Source organism: Adiantum capillus-veneris, chromosome 19, assembly GCF_014529385.1.
Source record: "Adiantum capillus-veneris isolate H3 chromosome 19, ASM1452938v2, whole genome shotgun sequence".
Classification (NCBI taxonomy): Eukaryota; Viridiplantae; Streptophyta; class Polypodiopsida; order Polypodiales; family Pteridaceae; genus Adiantum; species Adiantum capillus-veneris.
In genome coordinates, this window is record NC_140949.1 from 44504927 (window position 1) to 44518637 (window position 13711).

General features: G+C 41.1%; 1 protein-coding gene across 1 annotated transcript in view; it reads left to right on the plus strand.

Annotated features, from left to right (window-relative positions):
• The first annotated feature begins 10453 nt into the window (after positions 1 to 10453).
• The window catches only part of LOC147433923 (uncharacterized), a 63422-nt gene continuing 60164 nt past the window's right edge, over positions 10454 to 13711 (plus strand). Inside the window, exon 1 of the mRNA XM_086490549.1 lies at positions 10454 to 10588. The gene's annotated coding sequence lies outside the window, so the exon portion shown is untranslated. The remainder of the gene's footprint in view (positions 10589 to 13711) is intronic.

Consider the following 13711-nt stretch of genomic DNA (forward strand, 5'->3'; position numbering starts at 1 on the left):
TCAAGTAGAACATTTTTCCTCGACAACTTGATACAAAATGAAATGCTGCAAAAAAGATGGAAACAAAGAAGTTTGTGTAGAGTTGAGATACAAAACACTGTTTTATATTAAGAGAAAAATTTACATCAGTTTACAAGCTTTTAAAGTAATACATCATGGGAGCGCAATGTCCTCACAAAGAAAGCCTTTTTCTTCTCTAAATCAAACAACTTTGTCATTGACAACAAGGAGGTACAACTTGGGCAATGTATATCTTAGATTGAGATACTCGCGAAGATGGCCAAGGTGCCAGCCATTAGTCATAGAGATGTCCTGCACCACTTCATTATGGAGACAAATCTAAAGGTCAACAATTTTTTGTGCAACAATACTAGAGTCAAGTGCCTCTCCCATACTCCAATAGTTTGATTCCACCTTCTAAAGGGCAAGACCATTGATAAGCTTTGCTTTGCAATATGGTATCTCAACACCAATTTCTCCCTAATTACACAACACTGAATGTTATCTCCTTGGTGTTTGACCACCTTGGTTTCCAATTGCAAGGAAACCTTTCATTGCACCATCTCCTTTACAAATCCACATTGTTGGTTTCCTTTGAACACTCTACAATCAAAATATATACCAAAAGAAAGGAAGAGGCATAAATCATGTTACCGTTGCTTTGTGTGACCCATAGGTGCACTTCATGGTTGCATGCACATCCGCCTCGATTTACCTTTGGGTTGCTGCTATCAATGCATTGTATTGCATTGAAAAATCTCAAGGCTTGGTGAGTGAATGAGAGATAGATTACCATACCCATTTCACTTAGGTGCAACATAAGTCTAGTTGTAAAAAAAGATGTCCCATGAGGCAAGGTGAGAGGATAGACAACTAGCATATAGTAATTTGTCAAGATCCACGTGGATGGCTTCAAAGGTCCTTGTGAAGGATTTGATCGACCCCCACTCTACAAAATTAGATGGGAAAAAGAATGAACAAATATATATCATGCACACATTAGAAGCAACCTATAAGGCGAAAGCAAAAAACAAACAATTCTAGGTATTCAAAGGGATGCTAGCCACTTACCATCTTGAGTTTTCTTGAAATCCATTATTCTTCTCATCCAATGGTGTGCTCCAGAAGCCATGTGTCTCTTTGAAATTTTTTGTGCACCTCTTGAACTTAGCTGCATTGTCACCCACATAAGTCTTTTGTAGTCAACAATAACCCAACCACGATGGTCGACTTGTACATTGCTACAAGAAATTGAGTCAATAACATTGCTAGGTCATTGAGCACCTAGGGATGCCATGGAAGCAAGTAGCACTACCTACACAAATAAATGTATGATTAGTCCATGCACAATCATGTGCTCAGCTACGTATAGTGCAAGGTTAGAAGATATATGACGACCATCAATGTCACCACTATGAACGTCCACCTACAAGTTGGTCCATTAGTAATATGGTAAGCATCACTATGAACAAATTGGAAATAGATGCTTCTTACCTAACAAAGCACCCAAGGAAGCTTAATGGTCTTACCAAACATGGTGCATGAGAAGAGATTAAGTCTTCAAAAAGAAGTTGTGATGTGAGGAAATGGCATTTGAGAGCTAAATAGGGAAGAAGGAGTAGGGAAGTTGTTGAGGAAAGTAAATCCACATAAGAGAGACTCCCTAGGAGTAGGATATGGTTAAATCTACAACTTTAAGGAGAGGTGTGAAGTGAGGTTTACAGAGCAAAGGGAGAGCTTTAATAGGTGGTGGCTACCGTTGAGGGGAATGCAGCATGCTTGAGGAGGGAAACGAGCTTTCAAACCTCTGCTACAAGACGCTTTGGGAGGGAAAAGTGACATTGAAGAAGGGATGCATCTTGCAAGGTGGAGAGAGGATAGAGATAGTACAATATAGAGAGAGGGAGGGAACGACCAATACGTTTTTGGAGGGACCTCCTTGTAGGAGAGAAGGAGGAGAAATCGACAGTCACTAGTGAGCGAAAAGATTGATTTTTACCCTAATTTTATAAAAAAGATTCAATTTTTAATTTATAAGAGATTTTTTCATTATATTACTAAAGATTTATTTCCCACCCCTTCTAAGCCTACAAGTTTGACCACTCACTTTTAGGCCCTACCAAACCCACCATTTTAGTCCACATAGAATCTACCCATTTGCCCATTCCATAATCTCATTTTGAATTCCATGTAAAATAAAGAGGCCCTCTTGTATCCCATTCCCTTCCCAACGACCTTTATAATGTTCCTTGTCTTGAACTCTACCACATCCAAAAACTCTTTGCTTTGGATCTTGGCTATTTCTTCTCTAAAATCTTCAAGTGTCTTTTCAACATTTGTTTCATTCACAGTAGTTGTTATTGTAGAGGCTTGGACTTTCCCTCCTCTACTGTGTCATTCACAATAGTTGTTATGGTTGTACAGGCTTGGAATTTCCCTCCTCTATTGGAATAAGACTTTAAAATAGAAAAAATGAAATTTATTCAACCATAAGTCTAAAATCATGCTTTCCACACCACTCACAAGGGTTATGAACCTTCTTCCATTCATCTTGGAGTAATGCCAACTTCTTGGCCCTTGTGCTCTTTGTTAAGGTTTTTGCTTTGAAAACAACATTAAAATGTAAATAGTTTCAAACATTCTGCTCCTTTGTAAGGTCAACAAGGACCGTTTCAAACTCTAAGATCTCATTGCTAAAGCCTTCAAGAAAGCTCTCCAACTAGAAGGGGTCATTAAATATTTCCCTGACATAGACAAACTTTGATCGGTACGTTTGTAGCATGTCAAGAATTAAAGAAAATGTAAATAGTTTCAAACCTTTTGCTCCTTTGTAAGGTCAACAAAGACCATTTCAAACTCTGAGGTCTCATTGCTATAGCCTTCAAGAAAGCTCTCCAAATAGAAGGGGCCATTAAATATTTCCCTGACATAGGCAAACTTTGATCTGCACGTTTGTAGCATGTCAAGAACTAAAGCATAATCAATGCCATCGTCCAACATTTGAAGGGCCTAAATACTCTACCAACCATGGTGGAAGCTAAGTTGCATTTATATGCCCGTGTATGAAAAAATGTACGTATAATATGCTTTTATACATTGTATACCCATATAAAATAGAGTTCAATGAAAATATATTTAGATCAAAATATATCTTTTGTAACTACTATAAAACAAGCGACCATATGGCTTGAAGTTTCACTATTAGCACACACCACTACACCTACTTGGGAAGTAGTAGGTGAGCTACAATAAAAAATAAGAAAACATACTAAATAAATTTATTTTTGAGAAAAATCTTAAAGATAAATTTATTTCTTGAGATAAATCTCAAAGTTAATCAAATAATTCAAGAAAAATCTTTAAGATTGATGTGGTCCTTAAGAAAATAATGAACTATGCTTAAAAATGTTTGTAATTTGATAGATATCTTAAAGAGAAATACTTACTAAGAAGAAACTTAACTATCGGTTCAATATTTGACAATCTATAAAGATAGATTCTTTCAAGAGAAATCTTAAAGACAAATGCCAGTTAACACTAGTTTGGTATCAAGATAGGGATATAAATGTTCAATAATTGAGGGCATGGCACTTGCACACCTTTTCACATGTAACCACAATAATGAAAACCAACAAGATGAGACATTTGCACCAAATAAATAACTGTCATTGATATGAAAACATTTTGTACGAAATGTGAGTTGTAGGCAACAATTGATACAATCTGTTAACAATAGTGGTAGTAAAGGAGGGCTCTAAATAGGGAGCAGGCTTTAGCTTGGAGGAAGATGCAAAATACCGTTTGGTACTTCTTGGCATAAAAATTTATTTTCAATCCTTCTCGAGACCTGCAAGCCATGAAAAAAAGTGAAAGTAAGACTATGACTCATAGAAGCAAAGAATGGTAGAAAAAAGAACCCATTATATATACGCCTTCTTTTTAGCTATAAAAAAGCCAAAGCTGCAAGGAAATAAATCTATCTTCTTCTTGCAGAGATCCTACCTCACTTGGTGAAATGTGCACATGGATCTCATCTTCAAAGTTGGCGAGTGTTCGTTGTTCATTCATACATCAATGTCTTGCATGGGGTTCTCATGAAAATCATCCATGTTTTGATCTTAAGGGACCAGTACTCCCCCCCCCCCCCCCCCCCCTCCCCCCCTTTTTTTTTCTAATAAAAAAAAGGATGCCATTGACTATAAAAAATGGTGAAATAAAGTTTTGGATATGGATCATGTTTTACAGGTAATAGAGCTAGATTGCACTTTGCAAATGACTCCACGCATTGTTTTTTGAGCCCAACCTTAACCCACAAGTTCTAACATAAAAATTGAAACTTTGCTTTGCTTGCTTGCAATGTTAGCCTTTAAAAAAAATTGGATCTCACGAAAGATTTTGCACATGTAGCTTTTATGTGTTGTTGAGTTGGTAGTGGCCGCTCTCCACTCCTAAAACTAGGCAAAGCAAGCTTGGAGACAATATCCTAATCCTTCATGGATTTTGGTGGAACATAATAATTTGCAAAAAAAAAAGATTCTTTTCCTGCAAAAGATCCATTAGTTCTTCATTTGTAAAGCTCCTTACCCATGGAGCTATGCTAGACATCCAAAATATCAATGACTCTCTCTCTTTCTTTCTCTCTCTCTCTCTCTCTCTCTCTCTCTCTCTCTCTCTCTCTCCTACCATTCCTTCATGCTAGCGGGATAGAGGTGTGTAATAAGCATAATAACACAAAACAACCACAAAAAATATACCAATCATAGGAGAAAAGAACCACAAACAAGCCAAAGCAAAGTGGAAATAAAAGTCAATATTTAGTGTTTACATCTGTATCACTTATAATTAGCTCTATGCCAAGAAAAATTGGAGCTTTCGAGACAGAGATGAAGCTCCCTATGCATGTAGATATGTTGCACTAAAACCTTCTTCGTTGTCTTCTTGGCTCCAAAAAGTCTGAAATCTTTCACTCTTCCTTTTCAACATGACACGAATGGATTTTTTGTTGAGGCTTTTATTCTCCTACTCTATTGCAATATAATCTAGCTACCCTTGGTTATGAATATTGAGATCCATTGGTTGTTGTCGTCTGATGTGGCTTAAGTGGTGATGGTTTCAATTGATGTAGTAGGGTGTTTAGGCCGAGTGGAATCCATTGCTTGAGGAGAAAAGGACACATAGAAGATGAAGTTGAAGAGAGGGTAGCAGGAAGAGGAGGGAGAAGAGGGTGGTGAGAGGAGGAGAGAGATGGAAATATGAGGGAAACAAAAGATGCAAAAAGACTCAAAAAATTCTTTTTGATCGGTGAAAGACCTTCTTGAAGTAAAAAGACCACGTAATGGAAAGTTACCTCAGATTGTGGCTCAAAGAGAATTCATTTTTAAAAATCAAAAGCAATTTTTAAAATGAAAGGCTTTCTAATGGAAGCCTTTCTCTCATCGGCCTCTCTCTCTCTCTCTCTCTCTCTAAATATTGACTTGAAGCTATGGCAGGTAGAGTATGAGCATAGACATGGTGAGCAGAGTGCAAGGAGAGAGATTCATTTCAGAAACAACCAGCGCTCAATTTAATAAAAAATTGCAGTGGATGGCGTTGACAAAGTTGTTGTAGTAGTACATCCACTAACTGCATATGTTGTGGATGGAGCCATAGAAGTAGTAGTATGGGGTACTATTTTCTCCTCTTCCTAGAAAGGATTCACAATGCCATCCAAAGAACGTATAGGATTGTTTTCCTTCAAGAGGATCAATATTTGATGGAGCTCAATAGGTAAACTATTGAGTAAAAGCACAATAAGGTCTTCGTCAGGTACTGGAGCTTCAATGTATACTAGATGACCCAAATTTAGGATAGCTTGGGTGTGAAGGGGCCCTTGCTCGAAGGACAAGGCTTAAAATAAGCCGATCAATGAGTTAATAATGTGAATTGAAGGGGCCCTTGCTTGTGTAAGGTGTGAGCTTTGTCATATAGTCACTAGAGTGTGAGTCAAGGAGAGGAAAGGTGGAATGGTCCCACATGCAATGGTGCAAGGCTGTAGAGCTACTTAAAGCTCATTTCATGAATGAATAAACCAAGTCTATCTTGCATTACATCTCTCTTGTTTATAGTGAGCTTGTGATGGCTTAGCAACAACTCAAGATCGTGTTTATGAGTCCACGTTAATTGGTCTTGGAACCTAAATCGCCTGGTGATAATCTAGCCAACACACACTCACTTGTGTGCACACGATGTTTCTCTTTCATCCACCCTAGCTAGCATGATCCCATTCCCATCAAGTGGTGGTATCAGAGCTCCAGGTTATGCTAGCTAGGATTGTTGCTATGCATTTATATGTTAGTGATTATCATTCTTCTATTAGATTCCCTAACCTCTATTTGCATTAGCTTAATAATCCCAATCCCTAATCACCACTTGGGCAAGTGCATGCTCCACTACCCTTTGATGATTAGGTGAAAGGAAACTCGCATTTAGCATTAATCTTGTGTACAATTTTCATTTAGTGTGCATCATTTCCACGCTAGATTAATTAGTGAATCCATCTACTTACTCAATTAATTGACTAATCATCTTCATTTCATTTAGCCTACATTTTGCATGTTTTAATTCTCCAATTACTCCTTGTGCAAGCCATCATTTGAAGTGTCACTTGTGTGTGCATCACGTGCTAGACAAGAGCTCTCTGACAAGCTATCAAGCTCCCCGATCTGATACATATTACAGAAAGTAGGGCATCACACCTAAGATGCTTAGGAATTCCTTGGGCATCAAATGATGCCATAGACGGCCTTGGAAGCACACTTTGGGCTTCAAAATGTCAAATGATCCATGCTTTACTAGCCTTACTAGTGTGCAACCAGTCCTACAAACAGGTCTGAGAGTGAAAATAAGAAGGGGAATGCAAGGAGCGGGGGGGGGGGGGGATTTGAGCATTCTTAGGTTTGGATGCTCTCATCAATTAGTGATCATCTTTCCCCCTCCATTGTCATAACAATTCTCAAAACAAACCTAGATTTAATGCTGTAAAAGTTTTAAATTCACCTCTAAGTTTTAAAATTGAAGGAGATAATCTTCCAAAATTTCATAGAAGCAATTTACCTATAATTTTCCATGTCCATCATACATGTGGTCTCCTATGCTATACGATGGTCTCATTGTACCAAAAATAATTTTGCGACATCTCATTTTACCAGCAAAATGCCACATATCTTTAGATGTAAGCATGGCTTATTGTGTAATTAAGATGGGCATCTAGGACATCAAGAGTTTCAAACACATGTTGTGATCTGAAAGGTTGATTCCTACAAGCATAGGTTATTGTAGTTTGAGAGAGGCCCTCACTTTGCATCCTCACCCTTACAATCTCTTCACGAATTTGCTCCATACTACCACACACCTTCAAAATGCAAAGCATGGGTGATTGTCAGGCCGAGTACTTCTTGGATCCACCCTTGTCTAAGAATAACCTACAAACATTTTATCCCAATTTAGAGAAAATCCCCCAAGGAAGCTCATCAAAATCTTTTTGTGATTTCAAAGCATCACATTGATGTTAGACATGTGGACTAAAGTGCTTGACTAATAATCTCACCACCAATATGATGCGAGCATAAGAGAGGCTGCCTCACTTTATGTCAAGCTATAGGTTCTTGGCCTTGCTCTTCTTGGTGGGCATGGCCTACAATGAGTGCAATCGGGGAAATAACTTCTTAGACCCAAAGATGGTATTAGGAAATAGGACGTAGTAAATAGATATTAGAGTAGTTTACTTAATGGAGAGAGATGATTTTCACACACGAGATATTTTAGATAGATAGAGAGAGAGAGAGAGAGAGAGAGAGAGAGAGAGAGAGAGAGAGAGAGAGAGAGAGAGAGAGAGAGAGAGAGAGAGAGAGAGAGAGCACGATATTTGTAGTTCACCCAATGTGGGCTACGTCCACAGGAAAGCAGCCACTCAATGTCTTTAGTACTTCAAAGTGGAAGTAGGTTGCAAAGGAATTATACCCTTAATGGAACTCCCGCCTTGCTTCACTCTCACTACCTCACACACACCTTGTTTCATCAACTTCACAATGCATTTTGTGTGTAGAAGAGGTCTCCTTTTATAGGCCAAAAGGGCTGCCATCTCTCATGAGAGAGAGCCGTTTTGTGTAGCCGCCCTTGTGTAGACAAGTTCGAGTTGAATTCTCCCATGTGCCCATGTGTCACGGCCCTTGAGAAGACAAATCTGCCTAGAAATCGGCCACCGGCCAAAGACTTCCGCCCACCGGCCACCGGTCATTGACTACTGCCGATCATCAACCAACCACCCAACTGATCGGCCATTTTTCGATCACTTTTTGGCTGTTGTTCGGCCATAATATTTTGATGAAAAGGAATATTCCACTGTGGGCGTGGATTCTTGGTTTTTAGATGAATGATTTTTACTACGCATTATGGCTTCTCCTCATAACCGGGGTCTTATAAATGTGCGTGTTTGAGACTAAAAGTCACAAGAGGCGAATCAGGCTCAAACACGCCCCTTGTGACTTTTAGTCTCAAACACGATAGTAAAAGAGACTAAAAGTCACAAGGGGCGAATACAAGGGGCAAATACAACTATCGGTTTTGCACATGACCATGATGGGTTTCACACGATGAGGGGTAATTAGGATTGCACAATGGGTAGCCTATGGTTTCAAATAATGGGTTATGTGGGCAACCATTTAAACTACAAATCTCGAGCTAGATTCCTCTGCTTGGCTTCAAGAAAATTGGTACAATTTTAGTGTAAAAACCTAACCTAAGAATTACATTGTAGTAGGAATGCAAAAAGGTTTCAATGCATCCTTTAAAAGAAGGTTTTGGTTCCCAATATGTTCTATTTGTCGTCGCCATGATAGCTCTACCCACACTCATAGAGCTCGTGACCATCGCCTAGCTTTGCCCATAGTAGGGCCATGCTTAGCGCGCGTACAGTTTGGCCAGCCTCCCTCATTCATCGCTCCTTGCCTCGTTTAGAATTTGTGCAAATTCTACGCACAAATTCTACGTCGGTACAATATTCTCTCATAAGTGTTAGTATCCCACAACTTCACCCCTTAAGGAAAAGCAATCTCATCAGTAGATAGAGAGCACCGACACACAAACACATATCATGTGTGCTCTTCTACATATGCTATACATCTTGAGCAAAGCAACAAGGTTCACCATGATAGGAGATCGACGTCATAGCAGGAGCAACATATGCATTTATCTCAGCATCAACAACCCTTTTGACAATGTTATAGAGCACTTGGGGACATCACAAGTTGCTACAACAATCATTGTAGCAACGAAGGAGGTGGTTGTAACACCTTGGGCAAATTGCCCTCTGCTCGATGGCTCTGCATACTCCTACCATGCCCCCTTTTTGCACCACACAATTGCTTTTGTAGGCCTTTGATTCACCTAAGTAACCCCTCTCTCATTGCCTGACGACTAGCACTTGGCCTCAAGCACCAACGCCCAATGGAAACCACACGTGGGCTCCCTCGTCTTCACGTAACCGCCCTCATTCCTCCCTTCTCTCTTTTGGCACTGCCACGAACTGCTTAACCGGGCAAGAGACGTGATCACATCAGGAGTCCCCCCCCCCCCCCCCCTTCTCTCTCTCTCTCTCTCTCTCTCTCTCTGTGCGCACTATGTGCCTCTCAAAGTAGAGAGTGCCTGGCACCTTTCGCCGTCGATTATGCGCACGATGAGATCAGGCTTTTTTTTTTTAAAAGAAGCATTTTTTCTTGGGAATGGCACTTGTCAATAGCTGAACCTTCGGTATTTTTAGGACGTTGAACTTCTTTTAGTATAGAGTAAGATAAGATTTGGCCGTCAATTATGTGCATGACTAGAGCAGTTTAAAATTCTTTTTTTAAAGAAACAACTCCCTTTTTGGAGTGCCATGTGTCGATAGATAGCATAACCCTTTTAGGATGTTCAATGTCCTTTAGTATAGAGTAAGATAAGATTCTTCAAAACTGATATGTTCCTTGGTGGCAAGAAGTTGGGAAGTCCTGCTCTTCTCATCTGCACTCAGACTGTCAAGTACTTCTTCTTTCATCATATATGGCAGGCGAGGAACCGCTGTGTGTTTGAAGGAGATCTTGACGTGGCAAGCTTCTCAAAGATTATACAAGAAAGCAGAGTGGTGATCTATACGCTCATGCAAGCAAGACTCGAAAGACTCGTATAAGGTTACCCATGCCGTGTTGTCAACCTTTGATAAGTAAAGCCTAGAACTATAGTTCACCTACTTTGTTAAGCCGGTGATGATAAGCCTCTTCGATGAGAGACGGTAGTCATCCAACTTGTAATGTTCAGCACCTCGGTCGTCAAGGCTCGGTGTGAGCTTGATGTTGTTTTGTAATTTTATAGTGTGCTTAATGCAATTCACTCACAAATTGTGAGTTTTGAAAAGATTTGGCGGCCGATTATGTGCATGATGAGAGAAGTTTGAAATTCTTTTTTTAACAGAAAGACGTCCTTTTTTGCAGTAAGATGCCAGCCCCGACTCCTGAGGGACCCAAAAGCTGCGGCTTTGTTTCAGTCGTTCACCAGCACACTCGTTCAACTTGATAAGGTACGCTCGCCGCTTCTCTCTCTCTCTCTCTCTCTCTCTCTCTCACACACACACACACACACACACACACACACACACACACACACACACAAATTTTTTCTTTTTCTGTAATCTTGTCGATATAATTAAACAAGAAAACCCACAAAAAAGAAGAGATACAAAAACGGCGCACCATGAGGCTTCAAGGACTAGAAACAGGCATCAAGAGTAATGTTCCCAGTATCATAGGCAAAACTTGACCAAGCGACAATTTGAAGTAGGGAAACAGGTCAACATTAGTGCCTCGAAACATCAAGAGGTTGCGATGGTGCCAAATGGCCCACAAAACCTAAAATCTGACCCAACCAAAAAGGACCGTAAACTGAGACCCTGGGGATTGAAGCATTCTAAAAAGCCAAAATCGTATGTGAAAGTGCCGGAAGGAAAACGAAGCCGAAGAGCAGCCGACACTTGCCGAATGAAGGATCTGGAGTAGCGACAACCCCATAATAAGTGTGGCACAGTCTCCTCAGTATGACATCTGACACAACGAGAAGGCGCTATATGCCATGCATGCAATAGGCTGCCAACAAGTAGAGCTCCCACCAAGCAACGCCAAAAGAAAATACGTTCCTTCAGAGGGAGAAGACTTTGCCAGATGCTAGGCAATGTTCGTTTTCACCATAAGGATGACTTGGAGAGAGAGCACAATTGATTGCCATGATGCACAATCCATTTATAGGCTCCGGCACTCTGCACGAATAGCCGTTGGGAGCCGGCCGGAATAGGGGAGCAGGTAGCGCTAGAGGGAGGAGGAGGCTGCGGGCTGTTTTTGTTGAGCAGAGAGAGAGAGAGATCGCTGGCCTTTATTTTCAGCCATGAGAAGCGAGCGCTGGTGTTTTTTTAATCAAGCTTTGCTTTTATTTAAGTGGGCTGGCCACCTACTAAGTGGACGGCTGGTCACTTGTTTAAATAAATGTGAACCTGTTCAAAAAGCTTCAATAAAACTGAGTGAGCTGAAAATTAATGCTACACAATCACATTCCAGGCATCCCTAGATGGAGTTCTAAAGCACAGATGCAATGCAAACACAGATTCCTCGCGGGAAAGCATTTGCTGTTCCCGGAAATCCATTTTTTAGAAAAAACTTCTTAGAACCCGTCTTTATTCTTGTGCTTACGTCTTGACACGTATTCCTTTTTCCAGTTCCGATTTCCTGTGAGACCAATGGAATATTCCCCTGCTCCCGTCACCCATTACGTGGCGCATTAGGAATATCCATTTCCGGTCTCACCTACCGAACTAACGATACAACTCCTTCGCGATGCTTAATGTCACCCATCATACGGCACATCAAAGTTGTCCATTCTTGATGGCTTTAAATTATTCCAATAGATCTACAGTTCCTAAACTTGCGATTCAAGTGCACACATGTAAATAGCCTATGTTGCTAATTGGACTATTTTCTTATTTTTAATGATTAAATCTCTTTTTTAGGATATTTTATTATGTGCACTAAGAACTGTTAAAAGATTGTAGCTATAGGAACTGCCATCAGGAACGGACAACTCTGATGTGTCATTTGATGGGTGACGGTAAACATCGCGAAGGAGTTTCCGTAAGTTCGGTGAAAAGGGCCGGGTTACGAGTGCCCTTGATGCGTCACATGATGGGTGACGGGTGCATCAGTAAGGGGGCATCCCGTAGGCTAAGGAGGAAATCCAAACTGAGTAAGAAAGTACGCGTAAGAACGCAAGCACAAGAATAAAGATGGGTTCAATGAAGCTTTTTACGAAAAGCAGGAACAGTCGCGGGAGGACAGATGTTTTTCCGCAAGGAGTCTGTGTCTGTATTGCATCTGTGTCGTGTCCTGCACCCGGGGACGCCTGGAATGTGTTCGTATAGCATTGTTTTCACTAACTGAGTGAGTTTTTAAAGTTTGAACAGGTTCACACTTTATTTTATAAAGTGACCGGTCACTTTTAAGTGACCGGCCCCTTTATTAATAAAATAAAGCAAGCAAGGCTCTTATAAAAAAAAGCCAGCGCTAATAGCTATGCAGGGGGCTGAATTGCAATCTCTCTCTCTCTCTCCTCTTTCTAGAAAACGCGATTTTCTCTCTCCTCTCTCTAGGAGCACCCAGCTCTGCTTTTTGGACCCGTATTTCTGGCAGGTGCCAGACCCTATAAAAGGGTAGCCAGCGTTCAGTTTCTGAAGAGCCGGAAGCAGCAGAAAAGCACCAGCGCTAGGGCTTTGGAGCAGAGTTTGGCGACGGAAACTGCAAGTATTCGCGTGGCGACTGAGTACGGAGGTCGATTCTCCGAGCAAGAAGCGACAGGTATAAGGTGTTGATACGCTTTGAGAATTGTTGCTTTGTGTGGTTTGTTTTGCAGGAATCTCCCGTCTCACAGGAAGGCCCTTCACGGGAAGTACGGCTTCACGCCTAAGTCCCTTACGGGAAAGTACGGCTTCGCGCTTAAGTCCCTCACGGGAAGGAACGGCCTTGTGCCCAAGCCCTTTACGGGAAAGCACGACCTTTGGGTCTAAGACTATAGAACGGAGGGGTTTCCTCGGGTTCTCGTGCTTGTATAAGAATTCTCCCTGAATAAAAGAATACTCTTAATGGGGGGGGGGCCAGCCCATCTTCTGGTCCCCAATACTGTGTCGATCTTCTCCCTTCTCTCATGTTTTCAAAGAATTATAATTTTCAGATTTTCTAAGTGCTCGTGTACGCTCCCGTTTTGTGACAGTGGTATCAGAGCTCGGACTCCTCTCTTTCTCTGCAAAGAAGGACGATTCCGGGAAGAACGGGAAGAACCATGTCGAGCCAAGGGAGAAGCGTTGAAGAGGAGCTTCAACAAGTGCAAGATATGCTTGCGGAGTTGCAACAAATCTTACTGTTGCCAGACGTCCAAAAGCTCTTGAGTGGAATGAAGAAAACGAATGGAACTGATGCAATCAAGCATCCAATCAACACTGTTGGCGTGAGACCACAGGAGGCAAGAGAAGAAGAACGTGCCGAGGTGCACAAAGGATCTTCGGATCGGAATGAACGGCCTACTTCAAGGAAAGGCCAGGAAAAAGCGCTCTCTCTGCTAGACGAGAGCGAGGACATCTCTATCTCATCTCCATCTTACTCTCTTG